Source organism: Dendrobates tinctorius, unplaced genomic scaffold (genome assembly GCF_039654945.1).
Source record: "Dendrobates tinctorius isolate UK_male_01 unplaced genomic scaffold, ASM3965494v1 ptg000251l, whole genome shotgun sequence".
NCBI lineage: Eukaryota > Metazoa > Chordata > Amphibia > Anura > Dendrobatidae > Dendrobates > Dendrobates tinctorius.
Window position 1 is genome coordinate 13,039,470 of NW_027361918.1, and position 20,117 is coordinate 13,059,586.

General features: G+C 49.3%; 5 non-coding genes across 5 annotated transcripts; all 5 read left to right on the forward strand.

Annotated features, from left to right (window-relative positions):
• Positions 1–1,095: 1,095 nt before the first annotated feature.
• TRNAV-AAC (transfer RNA valine (anticodon AAC)) lies at positions 1,096–1,168 on the forward strand. Its single transcript has one exon. It is a non-coding gene; the product is annotated as a tRNA-Val (tRNA).
• An 86-nt stretch (positions 1,169–1,254) lies between these two features.
• On the forward strand, positions 1,255–1,327 carry TRNAV-CAC (transfer RNA valine (anticodon CAC)). The gene has a single exon. It is a non-coding gene; the product is annotated as a tRNA-Val (tRNA).
• Positions 1,328–1,424: 97 nt separating this feature from the next.
• Positions 1,425–1,497, forward strand: TRNAV-UAC (transfer RNA valine (anticodon UAC)). The gene has a single exon. It is a non-coding gene; the product is annotated as a tRNA-Val (tRNA).
• Positions 1,498–2,434: 937 nt separating this feature from the next.
• Positions 2,435–2,507, forward strand: TRNAV-AAC (transfer RNA valine (anticodon AAC)). The gene has a single exon. It is a non-coding gene; the product is annotated as a tRNA-Val (tRNA).
• An 11,664-nt stretch (positions 2,508–14,171) lies between these two features.
• Positions 14,172–14,244, forward strand: TRNAV-UAC (transfer RNA valine (anticodon UAC)). The gene has a single exon. It is a non-coding gene; the product is annotated as a tRNA-Val (tRNA).
• The last annotated feature ends 5,873 nt before the right edge of the window (positions 14,245–20,117 follow it).

Genomic DNA, 20,117 nt, shown 5'->3' on the forward strand with positions numbered 1-20,117 from the left:
GCCTTACCCTTTGGTATCCAAGCTTTTGACTTTCAGTTCTTGATCTCGATTTCTTGTTGTCACCACAGTAAGCGCTTGCATCTGGTTTCTGTAGTGTAGCGGTTATCACGTTTGACTCACACGCGAAAGGTCCCCAGTTCGAAACTGGGCAGATACACAGCTTTTTCTCTTGGAAAACGATCTTTTTGACTTTCAGTGCTTGTTCTTTATTGCTTGCCATGACCACAGCATTTTTTGTTTGTTTGAATCGGTTGGTTTCTGTAGTGTAGCGGTTATCACGTTCTTTTTACACGCGAAAGGTCCTCAGTTCGAAACTGGGCAGAAAAACAGCGTTCCTCTTGCAAACTAGCGTTTTTGACAATGAGTGCTTGATCTTTAATGCTTGCCACGACCACAGTAAACGCTCTTGTCTGGTTACTGTAGTGTAGTGATTGTCCTGTTTGCCATCCTCCTGAAAGTTCCCTGTTTTGATCCCGGGCAGAAACATGTGGCTTTTCTTTATTTTGATCACAAACATATATTGTTGGCTTAATTAGCCTTAGTTAGCATATTCTATTGCTGGTTTAATGAGCATTACTTTTACCAATGTGATTATTTCTACCCGTTTTTGCTTTTGGCAAGCATGTGTGTTTTTGACAGTGTCTAAGTGTTCCTAATTCAAGTAACACCTGATAGGATCAAGGTGCGAAAGCAGGCATCTAGGTGCTTTTTCTTTTTGGCTTTTGGACAAAGGCATGAGAATGTTTTGTGGAGCATGGTTTTGTTTCCCTGTTTGTTCTTTTTCTCCAATAGCCTGACAAATGAAAGGTTCCTGTGTTGCAAAATGCACTTTGTCCTGTCTTCAGACATAGAGGAAGACCTCTTGACTTTGGCTGGCTGTTTTTTTCTTTATCAAGTTCATTTCAGCATGTTTAAACATCTTTATCTTTGCATGGAGTTTCTGAAGTGTAGTGGTTGTCACGTTCACCTCACACGCGAACGGTCCCCAGTTCGAAACTGGATAGAAGCATGACATTAGGCTTTAATATTAAAACTTTTGACGTTGAGTCTTTGTTCTCGATGGCTCGTCATGACCACAGTCACCTTCCGCAGCTGGATTCTGTAGTGTAGTGGTTATCACGTTCGCCTAACACGCGAAAGGTCCCCAGTTCGAAACTGGGCAGAAACACGCTGTTACCCTTTGCTATCCAAGCTTTTGACTTTCAGTTCTTGATCTCGATTGCTTGTTGTCACCACAGTAAGCGCTTGCATCCGGTTTCTGTAGTGTATCGGTTATCACGTTCGCCTCACACGCGAAAGGTCCCCAGTTCGAAACTGGGCAGAAACACAGCGTTTTCTCTTTGAAAACGATCTTTTTGACTTTCAGTGCTTGTTCTTTATTGCTTGCCATGACCACAGCATTTTTAGTTTGTTTGAATCGGTTGGTTTCTGTAGTGTAGCTGATATCACGTTCGCTTTACACGCGAAAGGTCCTCAGTTCGAAACTGGGCAGAAACACAGCGTTCCTCTTGGAAAACGATCTTTTTGACTTTCAGAGCTTGTTCTTTATTGCTTGCCATGACCAGAGCATTTTTTGTTTGTTTGAATCGGTTGGTTTCTGTAGTGTAGCGGTTATCATGTTCGCTTTACACGCGAAAGGTACGCAGTTCGAAACTGGGCAGAAAAACAGCGTTCCTCTTACAAACTAGCGCTTTTGACAATGAGTGCTTGATCTTTAATGCTTGCCATGACCACAGTAAACGCTCTTGTCTGGTTACTGTAGTGTAGTGATTGTCCTGTTTGCCATCCTCCTGAAAGTTCCTTGTTTTGATCCCGGGCAGAAACATGTGGCTTTTCTTTATTTTGATCACAAACGTATATTGTTGGCTTAATTAGCCTTAGTTAGCATATTCTATTGCTGGTTTAATGAGCATTACTTTTACCAATGTGACTATTTCTACCCGTTTTTGCTATTGGCAAGCATGTGTGTTTTTGACAGTGTCTAAGTGTTCCTAATTCAAGTAACACCTGATAGGATCAAGGTGCGAAAGCAGGCATCTAGGTGCTTTTTCTTTTTGGCTTTTGGACAAAGGCATGAGAATGTTTTGTGGAGCATGGTTTTGTTTCCCTGTTTGTTCTTTTTCTCCAATAGCCTGACAAATGAAAGGTTCCTGTGTTGCAAAATGCACTTTGTCCTGTCTTCAGACATAGAGGAAGACCTCTTGACTTTGGCTGGCTGTTTTTTTCTTTTTCAAGTTCATTTCAGCATGTTTAAACATCTTTATCTCTGTATGGAGTTTCTGAAGTGTAGTGGTTGTCACGTTCACCTCACACGCCAACGGTCCCCAGTTCGAAACTGGATAGAAGCATGACATTAGGCGTTGATATTAAAGCTTTTGACGTTGAGTCTTTGTTCTCGATGGCTCGTCATGACCACAGTAACCTTCCACAGCCGGTTTCTGTAGTGTAGTGGTTATCACGTTCGCCTAACACGCGAAAGGTCCCCAGTTCGAAAGTGGGCAGAAACACGCTGTTACTCTTTGGTATCCAAGCTTTTGACTTTCAGTTCTTGATCTCGATTGCTTGTTGTCACCACAGTAAGCCCTTGCATCCGGTTTCTGTAGTGTAGCCGTTATCACTAGAGTTGAGCGAAACGGGTCGAAAAAATTCAAAAGTCGCCGACTTTTGGCAAAGTCGGGTTTCATGAAACGAAACCCGACCCTAGGATGAGGTCGGCCGCGAGGTCGGCGACTTACGCGCCAAAGTCGCGTTTCAAAAGTTTGTTTTGCGCTCTTTTTCAGCCAATCAGGATCCACGGACACTGTGGGCAACGTGATGACCTAGGCACGGGTCACCACCATCTTTCAGAAGGGCATGCAAGTGATTGGCTTGCTTTGGTGGGAGTCACAGGGGGTATAAAAGGGCGTGCACGCCGACCGCCATCTTACTTCTGCCGATCTTAGTATATGGAGAGGTTGCTGCTGATTCTGTAGGGAGCGCGTTAGGCAGGGAAGAAGACAAAAAAACTGCTTCTGCTGCTAGCGATTTGGCCTGCACAACACACAAGTCACTGTGTGTGCAGTGCAAGGGGAGGCTATATTGTGGTGCATCAGTGGTGTTGGTTGTTGGGCTGCCTTTTAAGGCTTCCTGACACGCTGACATTGCTGTTTACCCACTGCTCCGCAAACTGCTTTTTTAAAAGCAATCCAATCTCCCTTATCCTCTAGTCACTTTTGTCACAGCTGTGCCATCGAGCGTGTCACATAGCGCTCAGATATCAGTGGGCCTCACACAATCCACAAGTGTCCAGTGTCCAAAAGTGTACGCAGAGATTCAAAATCTCCATTATCCTCTCGTCACTTTGGTCACAGGCAGCTGTGCCATCGAGCGTGTCACATAGCGCTCAGATATCAGTGGGCCTCACACAATCCACAAGTGTCCAGTGTCCAAAAGTGTACGCAGAGATTCAAAATCTCCATTATCCTCTCGTCACTTTGGTCACAGGCAGCTGTGCCATCGAGCGTGTCACATAGCGCTCAGATATCAGTGGGCCTCACACAATCCACAAGTGTCCAGTGTCCAAAAGTGTACGCAGAGATTCAAAATCTCCATTATCCTCTCGTCACTTTGGTCACAGGCAGCTGTGCCATCGAGCGTGTCACATAGCGCTCAGATATCAGTGGGCCTCACACAATCCACAAGTGTCCAGTGTCCAAAAGTGTACGCAGAGATTCAAAATCTCCATTATCCTCTCGTCACTTTGGTCACAGGCAGCTGTGCCATCGAGCGTGTCACATAGCGCTCAGATATCAGTGGGCCTCACACAATCCACAAGTGTCCAGTGTCCAAAAGTGTACGCAGAGATTCAAAATCTCCATTATCCTCTCGTCACTTTGGTCACAGGCAGCTGTGCCATCGAGCGTGTCACATAGCGCTCAGATATCAGTGGGCCGCACACAATCCACAAGTGTCCAGTGTCCAAAAGTGTACGCAGAGATTCAAAATCTCCATTATCCTCTCGTCACTTTGGTCACAGGCAGCTGTGCCATCGAGCGTGTCACGTAGCGCTCAGAAATCAGTGGGCCTAACACAATCCACAAGTGTCCAGTGTCCAAAAGTGTACGCAGAGATTCAAAATCTCCATTATCCTCTCGTCACTTTGGTCACATGCAGCTGTGCCATCGAGCGTGTCACATAGCGCTCAGATATCAGTGGGCCTCACACAATCCACAAGTGTCCAGTGTCCAAAAGTGTACGCAGAGATTCAAAATCTCCATTATCCTCTCGTCACTTTGGTCACAGGCAGCTGTGCCATCGAGCGTGTCACATAGCGCTCAGATATCAGTGGGCCTCACACAATCTACAAGTGTCCAGTGTCCAAAAGTGTACGCAGAGATTCAAAATCTCCATTATCCTCTCATCACTTTGGTCACAGGCAGCTGTGCCATCGAGCGTGTCACATAGCGCTCAGATATCAGTGGGCCTCACACCATCCACAAGTGTCCAGTGTCCAAAAGTGTACGCAGAGATTCAAAATCTCCATTATCCTCTCGTCACTTTGGTCACAGGCAGCTGTGCCATCGAGCGTGTCACATAGCGCTCAGATATCAGTGGGCCTCACACAATCCACAAGTGTACAGTGTCCAAAAGTGTACGTAGAGATTCAAATTCTCCATTATCCTCTCGTCACTTTGGTCACAGGCAGCTGTGCCATCGAGCGTGTCACATAGCGCTCAGATAACAGTGGGCCTCACACAATCCACAAGTGTCCAGTGTCCAAAAGTGTACGCAGAGATTCAAAATCTCCATTATCCTCTCGTCACTTTGGTCACAGGCAGCTGTGCCATCGAGCGTGTCACATAGCGCTCAGATATCAGTGGGCCTCACACAATCCACAAGTGTCCAGTGTCCAAAAGTGTACGCAGAGATTCAAAATCTCCATTATCCTCTCGTCACTTTGGTCACAGGCAGCTGTGCCATCGAGCGTGTCACATAGCGCTCAGATATCAGTGGGCCTCACACAATCCACAAGTGTCCAGTGTCCAAAAGTGTACGCAGAGATTCAAAATCTCCATTATCCTCTCGTCACTTTGGTCACAGGCAGCTGTGCCATCGAGCGTGTCACATAGCGCTCAGATATCAGTGGGCCTCACACAATCCACAAGTGTCCAGTGTCCAAAAGTGTACGCAGAGATTCAAAATCTCCATTATCCTCTCGTCACTTTGGTCACAGGCAGCTGTGCCATCGAGCGTGTCACATAGCGCTCAGATATCAGTGGGCCTCACACAATCCACAAGTGTCCAGTGTCCAAAAGTGTACGCAGAGATTCAAAATCTCCATTATCCTCTCGTCACTTTGGTCACAGGCAGCTGTGCCATCGAGCGTGTCACATAGCGCTCAGATATCAGTGGGCCTCACACAATCCACAAGTGTCCAGTGTCCAAAAGTGTACGCAGAGATTCAAAATCTCCATTATCCTCTCGTCACTTTGGTCACAGGCAGCTGTGCCATCGAGCGTGTCACATAGCGCTCAGATATCAGTGGGCCTCACACAATCTACAAGTGTCCAGTGTCCAAAAGTGTACGCAGAGATTCAAAATCTCCATTATCCTCTCGTCACTTTGGTCACAGGCAGCTGTGCCATCGAGCGTGTCACATAGCGCTCAGATATCAGTGGGCCTCACACAATCCACAAGTGTCCAGTGTCCAAAAGTGTACGCAGAGATTCAAAATCTCCATTATCCTCTCGTCACTTTGGTCACAGGCAGCTGTGCCATCGAGCATGTCACATAGCGCTCAGATAACAGTGGGCCTAACACAATACACAAGTGTCCAGTGTCCAAAAGTGTACGCAGAGATTCAAAATCTCCATTATCCTCTCGTCACTTTGGTCACAGGCAGCTGTGCCATCGAGCGTGTCACATAGCGCTCAGATATCAGTGGGCCTCACACAATCCACAAGTGTCCAGTGTCCAAAAGTGTACGCAGAGATTCAAAATCTCCATTATCCTCTCGTCACTTTGGTCACAGGCAGCTGTGCCATCGAGCGTGTCACGTAGCGCTCAGATATCAGTGGGCCTAACACAATCCACAAGTGTCCAGTGTCCAAAAGTGTACGCAGAGATTCAAAATCTCCATTATCCTCTCGTCACTTTGGTCACAGGCAGCTGTGCCATCGAGCGTGTCACATAGCGCTCAGATATCAGTGGGCCGCACACAATCCACAAGTGTCCAGTGTCCAAAAGTGTACGCAGAGATTCAAAATCTCCATTATCCTCTCGTCACTTTGGTCACAGGCAGCTGTGCCATCGAGCGTGTCACATAGCGCTCAGATATCAGTGGGCCGCACACAATCCACAAGTGTCCACTGTCCACAAGTGTACGCAGAGATTCAAAATCTCCATTATCCTCTCGTCACTTTGGTCACAGGCAGCTGTGCCATCGAGCGTGTCACATAGTGCTCAGATAACAGTGGGCCTAACACAATCCACAAGTGTCCAGTGTCCAAAAGTGTACGCAGAGATTCAAAATCTCCATTATCCTCTCGTCACCTTGGTCACAGGCAGCTGTGCCATCGAGCGTGTCACATAGCGCTCAGATATCAGTGGGCCTAACACAATCCACAAGTGTCCAGTGTCCAAAAGTGTACGCAGAGATTCAAAATCTCCATTATCCTCTCGTCACTTTGGTCACAGGCAGCTGTGCCATCGAGCGTGTCACATAGCGCTCAGATATCAGTGGGCCTCACACAATCCACAAGTGTCCAGTGTCCAAAAGTGTACGCAGAGATTCAAAATCTCCATTATCCTCTCGTCACCTTGGTCACAGGCAGCTGTGCCATCGAGCGTGTCACGTAGCGCTCAGATATCAGTGGGCCTAACACAATCCACAAGTGTCCAGTGTCCAAAAGTGTACGCAGAGATTCAAAATCTCCATTATCCTCTCGTCACTTTGGTCACAGGCAGCTGTGCCATCGAGCGTGTCACATAGCGCTCAGATATCAGTGGGCCTCACACAATCCACAAGTGTCCAGTGTCCAAAAGTGTACGCAGAGATTCAAAATCTCCATTATCCTCTCGTCACTTTGGTCACAGGCAGCTGTGCCATCGAGCGTGTCACATAGCGCTCAGATATCAGTGGGCCGCACACAATCCACAAGTGTCCAGTGTCCAAAAGTGTATGCAGAGATTCAAAATCTCCATTATCCTCTCGTCACTTTGGTCACAGGCAGCTGTGCCATCGAGCGTGTCACATAGCGCTCAGATATCAGTGGGCCGCACACAATCCACAAGTGTCCACTGTCCACAAGTGTACGCAGAGATTCAAAATCTCCATTATCCTCTCGTCACTTTGGTCACAGGCAGCTGTGCCATCGAGCGTGTCACATAGTGCTCAGATAACAGTGGGCCTAACACAATCCACAAGTGTCCAGTGTCCAAAAGTGTACGCAGAGATTCAAAATCTCCATTATCCTCTCGTCACCTTGGTCACAGGCAGCTGTGCCATCGAGCGTGTCACATAGCGCTCAGATATCAGTGGGCCTAACACAATCCACAAGTGTCCAGTGTCCAAAAGTGTACGCAGAGATTCAAAATCTCCATTATCCTCTCGTCACTTTGGTCACAGCTGTGCCATCGAGCCTGTGACATAGCGCTCAGATATCAGTGGGCCGCACACAATCCACAAGTGTCCACTGTCCACAAGTGTGTGCAGAAATTCTAAATCTCCCCTGTCCTATAGACACCTTGTACCTTGTTTTACATTACTATATAGTTTGTTGGACTTTGTCTACATTTCTACCAAAAATGAGGAAGGCTGGTGGAAGAGGCCGTGGAATTGGGCGGGGGTTGGCAGCTGGTAATGATGGTGTTGGTGATGGATCTGATGGTAGTGGCAAGAGCAAAATAGGACCAAATGCAGGAGGTGCTGACCCTGCGTCATCGTCTGGCTACATAAGGCCTCGAACGCTTAGTTTTCTAGGAGTTGGCATACCGCTTTTAAAGGCAGAGCATCAGGAAAAAGTTTTGTCTTACATTGCTGACTCAGCCTCCAGCTCTATCGCCTCCTCTTCTTCAGTTGTAAAAAGTAAAAGCACTGAGTCGTCATTGGAGGCTCATGTTCATGAACCACACCTTTCCTTGTGTCCTTCACCCCAACCAAGATTGAAGGATGACGCAGGCCATACTACTGATTACTCCATGGAGCTGTTTTCACATACCATGCCTGGATTATCAAGTCAAATGGTGAATTACCCAGGCCAAGATGAATCTGACATGGAGTGCACTGATGCACAGCCGCTGATGGATAAATCTGCTGGTACATTCACTCAGAGCACTACATTGTCCTCGCAGTGTACAGAGCCAGATTTTGACCCTGATGAGACTCAGGTGCCCCTTCCCGCACACTATACCACCATACACGGTGACACAGAGAAAGGTGCACATGACATAGAAGAGGAGGTGATGGATGACCCAGTTGTTGACCCAGATTGGCATCCATTGGGGGAAGAGGGTGCTGCTTCCAATAGCTCAGATGAGGAGCATCCACAGCAGACATCGACATCGCAACAGCTGTTATCTGGCATGCCCGGAGCACTCCAAAGACAGGTTCCAAACATCAAAAGAGTTGCTGGACAGCTTGTCCAGAGGGTCAAAAGATCACAGCGTGCTAGGCCACAAAATGTCTGCCAAAGTAGGAAGAGTGCAGTGTGGCACTTTTTTGAACAAAATCCTCATGATCAGGCCAAGGTTATCTGTAAGAAGTGTGCAAAGAACTTTAGCCGAGGGAAAAATCTGAAAAATTTGAATACCAGTTGCATGCTTAGACATTTAACCAGCATGCACTTGCAAGCGTGGACACAACACCAAACCTCAAGTGCCACATGTGCAACTGATCACAACAAAGGTAGTCAGCAACGCTACATTGTTTCCCCCACTGTAAGCCCACCGGTTAGCACAGCAGCAAATGTTGAGGTGTCGTTGCAAGGCCACAGCAGTCAGGGAATCCCACTGTTATATCAACGAAAGACTGATTCTAGGCCATCAGAAAGAACACCAACTCCATCACCATCATCAACCCTCTCTCAGTCCGCCCTGTCCACCGCTACTTCCACCATATGCAGCTCTCAAGTCCAGCTCACCCTCCCAGACACTATGAGTAGGTCAAGAAAGTACTCAGTCTCTCATCCGCGTACACTGGGTTTGAACGCCCACATTGCCAAACTAATCTCGTTTGAGATGATGCCCTTTCGGTTGGTGGAAAGCACAGCTTTCCGCGAACTCATGGCCTATGCAGTACCACGCTATGACCTACCCAGTCGCCACTTCTTCTCTCGCAAAGCCATCCCAGCCCTCCACCATCATGGGAAAGACCGCATTGTCCATGCACTCAAGCAGTCAGTGAGCGGAAAGGTGCACCTCACAACTGATGCATGGTCCAGTCGGCATGGCCAGGGCCGTTACGTGTCCATCACTGTGCACTGGGTTAATGTGGTGGATGCAGGGTCCACAGGGGACAGCGGTGGTGGGACAGTGCTGCCTAGCCCACGGTATAGGAAACAGTTGGCTGTAGGCGTTCGACCCTCCTCCTCCTCCTCCTCCAGAAGCGAAAGCTCGTCCACAGAGCGCAGTCGTACGAGCACTCCATCTGCAGCTGCCACTGTTGCACACGATGTGTCCCCCTATCGAGCAGCTAGTGGAAAGCGTCAGCAGGCTGTGTTGCAGATGATGTGTTTGGGCGACAGACACACCGCCGAGGTGCTGGCCGAGTACTTGAAGCGACAAACTGAGTCATGGCTGGGCAGTGTACATCTTGAGGCAGGCAAGGTAGTTATTGATAACGGCCGTAATTTTGTGGCAGCCATAGCCCTTTCAAAACTCAGCCACATACCTTACTTGGCTCACACCTTGAACCTGGTGGTGCAGTGCTTCCTCAAAAATTATCCGGAGTTAACAGCCCTGCTCCAGAAGGTGCGAAGACTGTGCGCGCACATCCGCCGGTCACCTGTACACTCCGTTCGTATGCAGAAGCTGCAGCGATTGCTCCACCTTCCCAACCACCGCCTCATTATCGACATTGCAACAAGGTGGAACACCACCCTGCACATGGTGGAGCGGCTGTGCGAGCAGAGGCAGGCCATAATGCATTTGTGGGAGGATACACGGCCAGGCACTTTGAGAGCAGACATGGAGTTGACAGGCGTGCAGTGGTCGAAGCTGAAAGACCTTTGTAAAGTCCTTCAGTGTTTTGAGGAATGCACATGGCTGGTAAGCGCAGACGACGCCATCCTAAGCATGAGCATCCCACTTATGCGTCTGCTCATGCAAACTTTGATGTACCTTAAGGAGCAGGCGTCTGCAGCCAATGTTGATGAGGAGGAAGAGGAGGAAGGAATCCTTGATGACATTCAGCCATTGTCTGCTCAGGGACATCTCCTGGACGAGGTGGAGGAAGAAGAGGAGGAGGAGGAGGAGGATGATGGGGATGATTACTTAGGGGAGGAGGATGCATCTCGTGGGGCAAGTGAAAATGTTGGCGTGGCAAGGTCTGGTACAGGGTTTGTGCGTGACTGGAGGGATGTGGATTTGCCAGAAAGTGCTCCTCCACCCAGCACTCGCAGTGCATCATTGACACCGGGAACATTGGCCCACATGTCAGATTATGCCTTGCGGATCCTAAAAAGGGACCCCCCGCATTGCCAAAATGATGAACGATGACGACTACTGGTTGGCCAGCATCCTGGATCCACGCTATAAAGGCAAATTACAAAACATCATGCCACAGGAGAACCTTGACCTAATATTGGCTAATAAACAAGCAACTCTGGTAAATCGGTTGCTTGAGGCATTCCCAGCACACAGCAGCGGTGATGGTTCTCACACGAGCCGTACGGGCCGGGGGCAGCTTGGCAGAGGTGTTCGTGGTGCACACAGCAAAAGTGGCGTTGGAGACAGGGGTTTCATGACAATGTTGTGGACTGATTTTTCAAATACCGTTCACACAACTGGTAATACTGCATCGATGGAAAGTGACAGGAGACAGCAGTTGTCAACTATGGTTACAAACTACTTTTCCTCCCATATCGATGTTCTCCCACACAGGTCATTCCCCTTTGACTATTGGGCCGCTAAACTGGACACCTGGCCTGAATTGGCCCAATATGCCTTACAGGAGCTCGCTTGCCCAGCTGCAAGTGTGCTATCGGAAAGAGTCTTCAGTGCAGCTGGATCAATCCTGACAGAAAAAAGGACCCGTCTGTCAACCCAAATTGTGGATGATCTAACCTTCATTAAAATGAACCACGCATGGGTTTCCAAGGATTTTGTCCCACCTTCCCCTGATGACACATAGGGTGACAGAAAAATGGCTTGCTTTGGTCCACCTCTTCCTGGTACTTCACCTATTTCGCCTTTTGCATCAGCTGAATGTCCAACATCAACATATGCCACTTTCTAAAACTCCCTAACTGTGCTGCCTCCCCCCCATGGCCGGGGTAACCACCTAGCGCACGACACCGTGCGAGTGCCGTTGCCCTGGACAGGTGGGTAGGCCGACTCTTGGGCGCGGGCACTGGCACAGGGTCCCTCATAGTGCAATCAAGTGTCTCTGACGGTGGTGGTGCACACCCACCGTCAGACACACGGCTGTACTATGAGGGGCCCAGTGCCAGTACCGACGCCCAAGAGTGGGCCACCCTTGGTTGGGCAGGGCCCCAGCATTTGCAATCTTTACCTCTCCCTGCTCCTCCGCTGTGTAATATGGGCCGTCAAATCCATACTGTGCCTGACACCGTCTGAGCCTGCCTCCTGAGACATATATTTTGAATGTGTACGCTATCCATACATGTTGTCCAGGGATACGGTACCCTTTCTAACCTTTGTGCAATGATGTGCAATCCATACTGGGCCTAACACCGTCTGAGCCTGCCTCATGCTGTATAGACATATATTTTGAATGTGTACGCTATCCATACATGTTATCCAAGGATACGGTACCCTTTCTAACCTTTGTGCAATGACGTGCAATCCATACTGGGCCTAACACCGTCTGAGCCTGCCTCATGCTGTATAGACATATATTTTGAATGTGTACGCTATCCATACATGTTATCCGGGGATACGGTACCCTTTCTAACCTTTGTGCAATCACGTGCAATCCATACTGGGCCTAACACCGTCTGAGCCTGCCTCATGCTGTATAGACATATATTTTGAATGTGTACGCTATCCATACATGTTATCCGGGGATACGGTACCCTTTCTAACCTTTGTGCAATCACGTGCAATCCATACTGGGCCTAACACCGTCTGAGCCTGCCTCATGCTGTATAGACATATATTTTGAATGTGTACGCTATCCATACATGTTATCCGGGAATACGGTACCCTTTCTAACCTTTGTGCAATGACGTGCAATCCATACTGGGCCTAACACTGTCTGAGCCTGCCTCATGCTGTATAGACATATATTTTGAATGTGTACGCTATCCATACATGTTATCCGGGGATACAGTACCCTTTCTAACCTTTGTGCAATCACGTGCAATCCATACTGGGCGTGAGAACGGCTGGCGAGCTTTTAAGCAAGCTACAGCACCTGTCCAGACAAGTACAGGGATTCCCTAGCGAGGAGACTTATTTGATTGTTTTCAATGTTGGGACAGCAATTTTTGGGGAGCACTATACTCTGGAGAATGATAGATGGGGCCCACCATACACTGGAACATTCCAAAGGTGGACATCAGACACTGGAGCAGCATTTACAGGGCCCATTATACACTAGAGCTTTAGAAATGGGGCCCATTATGTTTGGAGCATTATTTGGGCCCATAAGACAGTGGAGCTTCATCCATGAGGACCAACATATACTGTAGCATTATGTGGAGCTCATCATATGCTGTTTCAAACATTATATGGGACCAATGATTCTGTATGGAGAAATAGATGGGCCTCGTCATGAGATGTAAAAAGTGAGGTATTTTTCATTGTATTATACCGCTATTTATCTGCCGTATCGGCGCATGATGAGTTGTGGTATGTGTTAAAGGGGCGCTCTTTCGCCCAGGGCACATGAAAACCTGCAACCAGCCCTCCCCCCCACAACTTTAGCCAAATAACACCCATTTTTCAGTGCGTAACTTATATTATGAAGTTAATTAAGGTTGACAAGCTTAAGTAAGAAGAATTGATGCTTTTGGCATTCAAATGGGCACTGTTGGTGTGTTTCCTGTCCTCCTCTCACTGCCGACTTTTATTCCCCATTGACTTACATTGGGTTTCGAGTTTGGGGACGACCCCGACTTTTCCCTATAATCGGACGATCTTGCTCGACCCGACTTTTGGAAAAGTCGGGTTTCACGAAACGAAACGCGACCCTAAAAAACCAAAAGTCGCTCAACTCTAGTCCTCAGTTCGAAACTGGGCAGAAACACAGCGTTTCTCTTGCAAACTAGCGCTTTTGACAATGAGTGCTTGATCTTTAATGCTTGCCATGACCACAGTAAACGCTCTTGTCTGTTTACTGTAGTGATTGTCCTGTTTGCCATCCTCCTGAAAGTTCCCTGTTTTGATCCCGGGCAGAAACATGTGGCTTTTCTTTATTTTGATCACAAATGTATATTGTTGGCTTAATTAGCATTAGTTAGCATATTCTATTGCTGGTTTAATGAGCATTACTTTTACCAATGTGATTATTTCTACCCGTTTTTGCTTTTGGCAAGCATGTGTGTTTTTGACAGTGTCTAAGTGTTCCTAATTCAAGTAACACCTGATAGGATCAAGGTGCGAAAGCAGGCATCTAGGTGCTTTTTCTTTTTGGCTTTTGGACAAAGGCATGAGAATGTTTTGTGGAGCATGGTTTTGTTTCCCTGTTTGTTCTTTTTCTCCAATAGCCTGACAAATGAAAGGTTCCTGTGTTGCAAAATGCACTTTGTCCTGTCTTCAGACATAGAGGAAGACCTCTTGACTTTGGCTGGCTGTTTTTTTCTTTTTCAAGTTCATTTCAGCATGTTTAAACATCTTTATCTTTGCATGGAGTTTTTGAAGTGTAGTGGTTGTCACGTTCACCTCACACGCGAACGGTCCCCAGTTCGAAACTGGGTAGAAACATGAAATTATGCATTGATATTAAAGATTTTGACGTTGAGTCTTTGTTCTCAATGGCTCGTTATGACCACAGTAACCTTCCGCAGCCGGTTTCTGTAGTGTAGTGGTTATCGCGTTCGCTTTACACGCGAAAGGTCCTCAGTTCGAAACTGGGCAGAAACACAGCGTTCCTCTTGCAAACTAGCGCTTTTGACAATGAGTGCTTGATCTTTAATGCTTGCCATGACCACAGTAGACGCTCTTGTCTGGTTACTGTAGTGTAGTGATTGTCCTGTTTGCCATCCTCCTGAAAGTTCCCTGTTTTGATCCCGGGCAGAAACATGTGGCTTTTCTTTATTTTGATCACAAACGTATATTGTTGGCTTAATTAGCCTTAGTTAGCATATTCTATTGCTGGTTTAATGAGCATTACTTTTACCAATGTGATTATTTCTACCCGTTTTTGCTTTTGGCAAGCATGTGTGTTTTTGACAGTGTCTAAGTGTTCCTAATTCAAGTAACACCTGATAGGATCAAGGTGCGAAAGCAGGCATCTAGGTACTTTTTCTTTTTGGCTTTTGGACAAAGGCATGAGAATGTTTTGTGGAGCATGGTTTTGTTTCCCTGTTTGTTCTTTTTCTCCAATAGCCTGACAAATGAAAGGATCCTGTGTTGCAAAATGCACTTTGTCCTGTCTTCAGACATAGAGGAAGACCTCTTGACTTTGGCTGGCTGTTTTTTTCTTTTTCAAGTTCATTTCAGCATGTTTAAACATCTTTAGCTTTGCATGGAGTTTCTGAAGTGTAGTGGTTGTCACGTTCACCTCACACGCGAACGGTCCCCAGTTAGAAACAGGATAGAAGCATGACATTAGGCGTCGATATTAAAGCTTTTGACGTTGAGTCTTTGTTCTCGATGGCTCATCATGACCACAGCAACCTTCCGTAGCTGGATTCTGTAGTGTAGTGGTTATCACGTTTGCCTAACACGCGAAAGGTCCCCAGTTCGAAACTGGGCAGAAACACGCTGATAGGCTGGTTTCACATTTACATTTTTTTTCGCGCTAAATAGCGCATGCATTTTTTTTCTCCTATACTTTGCATGGGATGCGCTTATGTGCGCATACACATGCGTTTGTACGCTTTTTACCGCGCATGCGTTTTTTTGCGGTATGCGCTCGGGTGCACAAAATGCAACCTGTTGCATTTTTTGAGCGTCTGACTTGCCTCAAAACAATGCATGCACGCGCAATGCATTTTTTTACAGCAAGACACCCATTATAAGTCTATGGTGAGCATATGTGCGCATTGGCATGCTTATGTATGCGTTTTTTTGCACATGCGTTTTTTTTTTTACCATTAGTTTAGACAATGGAATTTAGGGGTTTGGGTTAGAGTTAGGGTTAGTTAAGGGGGTTTAGGGTTAGGGTTAGGGTTAGGGTTAGGGTCAGGGTCAGGGTTAGGATCAGGGTATGGTTTGGTTAAGGGTTAGGGTTAGGGTCAGGGTCAGGGTTAGGGTTAGGATCAGGGTATGGTTTGGTTAAGGGTTAGGGTTAGGGTTAGGGTCAGGGCTAGGGTCAGGGTCAGGGTTAGGGTTAGGATCAGGGTATGGTTTGGTTAAGGGTTAGGGTTAGGGTCAGGGTCAGGGTTAGGGTTAGGGTCAGGGTTAAGGTTAGGGTCAGGGTTAGGGTTAGGGTTAGGGTCAGGGTTAGGGTTAGGGTTAGGGTCAGGGTCAGGGTTAGGGTTAGGATCAGGGTATGGTTTGGTTAAGGGTTAGGGTTAGGGTCAGGGTCAGGGTTAGGGTTAGGGTTAGGATCAGGGTATGGTTTGGTTAAGAGTTAGGGTTAGGGTTAGGGTCAGGGTTAGGGTTACACGCGAAAGGTCCTCAGTTCGAAACTGGGCAGCAGGGCCGCCATCAGGGCATTACTGCCCTTACTACTGTATGGGGCCCCATGAACAGTAGCAAAAGGAGGGGCCCGGAAGCGCTGGCAGGCTGGGCCCTCCTCTCTTGATACTGCTGTTTGGGCTACAGGTGCAATAGGTCATGGCCGCTGCAAGCCAGATAGCTAACAACACCGCGGTGATTTAAAGATACACCTACAGTGTTGTTAGTGAATGCGGCGGCCAGAATTCAGTGCTGTACCTTTAAAGCAGCAGCAGGACCAAGTGCATCATGGTCCTGACACAGGTCATGTGACACACTGCGTGCTCTTCTTCATTCTCCAGCAGAGCAGCAACATGTCATGTTTCTGGGAGACAGAAGATGCTGAAATCGGCAGAGGCAGAGGAGGCGGGCAGTGTGCCAGGACTTGCAGGAAGTTGCAGAGGGGAGTGAGGTGAGGAGATGGCAATCTGCTGAGGAGATGGGAGGCTGCTGAGGTGAGGAGATGGGAGGCTGCTGAGGAGAGGAGATGGGAGGCTGCTGAGGTGAGGAGATGGGAGGCTGCTGAGGTGAGGAGATGGAGGCTGCTGAGGTGTGGAGATGGGAGGCTGCTGAGGTGTGGAGATGGGAGGCTGCTGAGGTGAGGAGATGGGAGGCTGCTGAGGTGAGGAGATGGGAGGCTGCTGAGGTGAGGAGATGGGAGGCTGCTGAGGTGTGGAGATGGGAGGCTGCTGAGGTGTGGAGATGGGAGGCTGCTGAGGTGTGGAGATGGGAGGCTGCTGAGGAGAGGAGATGGGAGGCTACTGAGGTGAGGAGATGGAGGCTGGTGAGGAGATGGGAGGCTGGTGAGGAGATGGGAGGCTGCTGAGGAGATGGGAGGCTGCTGAGGTGAGGAGATGGGAGGCTGCTGAGGTGTGGAGATGGGAGGCTGCTGAGGTGTGGAGATGGGAGGCTGCTGAGGAGAGGAGATGGGAGGCTACTGAGGTGAGGAGATGGAGGCTGGTGAGGAGATGGGAGGCTGCTGAGGAGATGGGAGGCTGCTGAGGAGATTGGAGGCTGCTGAGGTGAGGAGATGGGAGGCTGCTGAGGAGAGGAGATGGGAGGCTGCTGAGGAGAGGAGATGGGAGGCTACTGAGGTGAGGAGATGGAGGCTGGTGAGGAGATGGGAGGCTGCTGAGGAGATGGGAGGCTGCTGAGGTGAGGAGATGGGAGGCTGCTGAGGAGAGGAGATGGGAGGCTGCTGAGGAGAGGAGATGGGAGGCTGCTGAGGAGAGGAGATGGGAGGCTGCTGAGGTGTGGAGATGGGAGGCTGCTGAGGTGTGGAGATGGGAGGCTGCTGAGGAGAGGAGATGGGAGGCTGCTGAGGTGTGGAGATGGGAGGCTGCTGAGGTGAGGAGATGGGAGGCTGCTGAGGAGATGGGAGGCTGCTGAGGTGAGGAGATGGGAGGCTGCTGAGGTGTGGAGATGGGAGGCTGCTGACGTGTGGAGATGGGAGGCTGCTGAGGAGAGGAGATGGGAGGCTACTGAGGTGAGGAGATGGAGGCTGGTGAGGAGATGGGAGGCTGCTGAGGAGATGGGAGGCTGCTGAGGAGATGGGAGGCTGCTGAGGTGAGGAGATGGGAGGCTGCTGAGGTGAGGAGATGGAGGCTGCTGAGGTGTGGAGATGGGAGGCTGCTGAGGTGTGGAGATGGGAGGCTGCTGAGGTGAGGAGATGGGAGGCTGCTGAGGTGAGGAGATGGGAGGCTGCTGAGGTGAGGAGATGGGAGGCTGCTGAGGTGTGGAGATGGGAGGCTGCTGAGGTGTGGAGATGGGAGGCTGCTGAGGTGTGGAGATGGGAGGCTGCTGAGGAGAGGAGATGGGAGGCTGCTGAGGTGAGGAGATGGAGGCTGGTGAGGAGATGGGAGGCTGGTGAGGAGATGGGAGGCTGCTGAGGAGATGGGAGGCTGCTGAGGTGAGGAGATGGGAGGCTGCTGAGGTGTGGAGATGGGAGGCTGCTGAGGTGTGGAGATGGGAGGCTGCTGAGGAGAGGAGATGGGAGGCTACTGAGGTGAGGAGATGGAGGCTGGTGAGGAGATGGGAGGCTGCTGAGGAGATGGGAGGCTGCTGAGGAGATTGGAGGCTGCTGAGGTGAGGAGATGGGAGGCTGCTGAGGAGAGGAGATGGGAGGCTGCTGAGGAGAGGAGATGGGAGGCTACTGAGGTGAGGAGATGGAGGCTGGTGAGGAGATGGGAGGCTGCTGAGGAGATGGGAGGCTGCTGAGGTGAGGAGATGGGAGGCTGCTGAGGAGAGGAGATGGGAGGCTGCTGAGGAGAGGAGATGGGAGGCTGCTGAGGAGAGGAGATGGGAGGCTGCTGAGGTGTGGAGATGGGAGGCTGCTGAGGTGTGGAGATGGGAGGCTGCTGAGGAGAGGAGATGGGAGGCTGCTGAGGTGTGGAGATGGGAGGCTGCTGAGGTGAGGAGATGGGAGGCTGCTGAGGAGATGGGAGGCTGCTGAGGTGAGGAGATGGGAGGCTGCTGAGGTGTGGAGATGGGAGGCTGCTGACGTGTGGAGATGGGAGGCTGCTGAGGAGAGGAGATGGGAGGCTACTGAGGTGAGGAGATGGAGGCTGGTGAGGAGATGGGAGGCTGCTGAGGAGATGGGAGGCTGCTGAGGAGATGGGAGGCTGCTGAGGTGAGGAGATGGGAGGCTGCTGAGGTGAGGAGATGGGAGGCTGCTGAGGAGAGGAGATGGGAGGCTGCTGAGGAGAGGAGATGGGAGGCTGCTGAGGTGTGGAGATGGGAGGCTGCTGAGGTGTGGAGATGGGAGGCTGCTGAGGAGAGGAGATGGGAGGCTGCTGAGGTGTGGAGATGGGAGGCTGCTGAGGTGAGGAGATGGGAGGCTGCTGAAGAGATGGGAGGCTGCTGAGGTGAGGAGATGGGAGGCTGCTGACGTGTGGAGATGGGAGGCTGCTGACGTGTGGAGATGGGAGGCTGCTGACGTGTGGAGATGGGAGGCTGCTGACATGTGGAGATTGGAGGCTGCTGAGACGACCAAAAAAATTCTAGAATTCCACTTTTTTCAATTTCAACGCACTTTGAATTTTTTTCCCATTTTCGAGTACGCTATTTGATAAAGCCAATCATGTCATTCAAAAGTACAACTCGTCCTGCAAAAAACAAGCCCTCACACGGCCATATTGATGGAAAAATAAAAAGTGGGTATATATGACTGGGAAACATCTTTATTTGGGAAACTAGCTGAAGAGCCCGGCGCTGCCCGGGCATAGTAACTAACTGTGGTTAGTTATAGCAAATTATAATTATCCGCCATCCCATAGTCCTGTGCCCATATACCCATCATACATATCCTCCATCCCATAGTCCCATGCCCATATACCCATCATACATATCCTCCATCCCATAGTCCCGTGCCCATATACCCATCATACATATCCTCCATCCCATAGTCCAGTGCCCATATACCCATCACACATCCTCCATCCCTTAGTCAACCATAGTGACATCATAATGAGGGGCGGGGCTTGATGCGCACACACTGGTTCCCCAGTATGCAAATAGGGGCATTATAACATCACAATGAGGGGCGGGGCTTGACGCGCACACACTTTTTCCTCATTATGTAGATAGGGGCAAAATTGGTGAATTGGAACGCACGGGGTTAAAATTTTGCCTCACAACATAGCCTAGGACACTCTCGGGTCCAGACGTGTGACGTGTGACATTTTGTGGCTGTAGCTGCGACGGTGCAGATGCCTATCCCGGACATACACACACACACTTTGAGCTTTCTATATTAGATTGTTCTGCGCTCGCACTGCGGTGCATGGACTGGGCGCCGATCTCCTGGCCTGCATCCTCATACATGCTGTGAGGCTGCTGAGTTCTAGTCAGGAGACCGGCGGCCCGTCCATGTACTGCGGTCCGAGCGCAGATCGATATCCACCGACAGCTTCATACATGTACAGAAAACAATACAATAATCTACAATCAGAAATACAGATTATAAAAAAAATCACAATCTGGTTTCAATTATTTTTTAAAAAAGTATGTGACTCATTTCCTTAACCCCTTACCTACAATTGACGTAATATTCCGTCCATGTGACCCTGGACCTAATTACCATGGACGGAATATTACGTCATCGCGATCAGCGGCGCCCACGTGGTGAGCGCCGC